Here is a 1,557-nt window from a genome sequence, read left to right on the forward strand (position 1 = left end):
AAATGATGTCTAAGGTCCTTTCCAGCTCTAAATCCTGTAGTCCTATATTAGAATTTAAACCAGGTGATATTGATAGTTACTAACTAGGGAGTCCCATGCTTAACCCAGTAGGTTAGGCATGCGCCACTGGTGGTGGTAGAGGATGGAGAAGTACTCAATAAATGTAATACTGTATTGTTGTTGCTGTTTGTCCTTTGTTCTAGAGGACCAATGACATCAGCATGGTGATGTCTTGACTTGCAAGTGAATTGGATTTAAGTGAGGTAGAGCTATGCAAAGCCACCAGTCTCACCCTCTCCTCCAGAGTCATTGGAGTCCAGAGGCAAGACATAGGTCAAGATGACTAGAGATGGCCCCAGATGCAGTGGAAGACCTTGGCCTTCTTAAGCTAAGGTCTTTCCCAGGTCTCAGTTTGTCTGAGGCAATGCCCATTCAATAATTAAAGGCTAGGTAAGAATTGAGGCAAAGGATGTCCTAGTTTGCCTGAAAGGAGAGGTTAGCAGTCCCTTTGATAAGGACAGAAGAGGTCCTTACCACACATCTGAGGTTAAGGCATTGCCACCTACTCTGTGGCATCTAACCACATAATGCTCTATATGATTCAGCTGGTCAGTCCATATGCATTTATTAAGCACATATTTCAGGTATGGTGCTAAATGCTGTTGTTATTGTTTATCCTTCATTCTTGAAGAAGATCATGCCATCAGGAAGGTGATGCCCTGACTTGCAAGTGAATTGGATTTAAGTGAGGGGGGGCTGTGCTAAGTGTTAGGAATACAAAGAAAGGCAAATACAACCTTTGCTGTCAAGAAGCTCACAGTATATATGCCAAATTTGAGATAACAGACAGCTATGTACGAACAAGATAAAGACAGGATATGTTGGAGATAATCAATAGAGGAAAGGCTCTAGAATTGAGGGGGATCAGGAAAGACTTCTTGTAGAAGGTGGGATTTTAAATGGGATTAGAAGGAAGCCAGGAAAGCTAGAAGGTGGAGATGAGAAGGGAGAGAATTCCAGATGTGGGGGACGGCGATTGTTTATTGGCTGGAATTATAGGGAGACAAATTCTGGCAATTTCCTAACAATTAGAGCTGTCCAACAAAGGAAAAAAATTTCCTCAGGGAATGAGGTTCTTTCTTGTCATGGGAAATATTGAAGCAGATGTCAGATAACCATCTATTAAAACCATCTCACACTAGGTGAGACTGGAGACCTTTAAGGATTCTCTTACCTCTAAGAACATGAACAACAAGAAGCTGAACTACTATTTTCAGGCACTGTGCTAAGTTCTGGAAATGCAAAGAAAGGCCAAAAGTGTCCCTGCCCTTAAGGAGATAACATCTAATAGGGGAGATAACTAACAAGCAACTATGTACACACAAGATCTATAAAGGGCAAATGGTCCATGATTCTATTCTTCCACTTTCAGGGTATCTCTGAGCAAGTTCCTTGAATTTTCTTGGTTTGCATTTGCTTCGTGGAGTAAAAGTAATATCTAGTCCTGTGAATTTCTAGGGAATAAGCTATGTTTTAAATACTATGCAGAATCGATCT

General features: G+C 41.2%; 1 pseudogene; it reads left to right on the top strand.

Moving 5' to 3' along the window:
* The first annotated feature begins 476 nt into the window (after positions 1–476).
* LOC114047734 lies at positions 477–592 on the top strand (annotated as a pseudogene).
* The last annotated feature ends 965 nt before the right edge of the window (positions 593–1,557 follow it).

The sequence above is a fragment of the Vombatus ursinus genome, unplaced genomic scaffold (genome assembly GCF_900497805.2).
Source record: "Vombatus ursinus unplaced genomic scaffold, bare-nosed wombat genome assembly UNPS02014789.1, whole genome shotgun sequence".
NCBI classification, from domain to species: Eukaryota; Metazoa; Chordata; class Mammalia; order Diprotodontia; family Vombatidae; genus Vombatus; species Vombatus ursinus.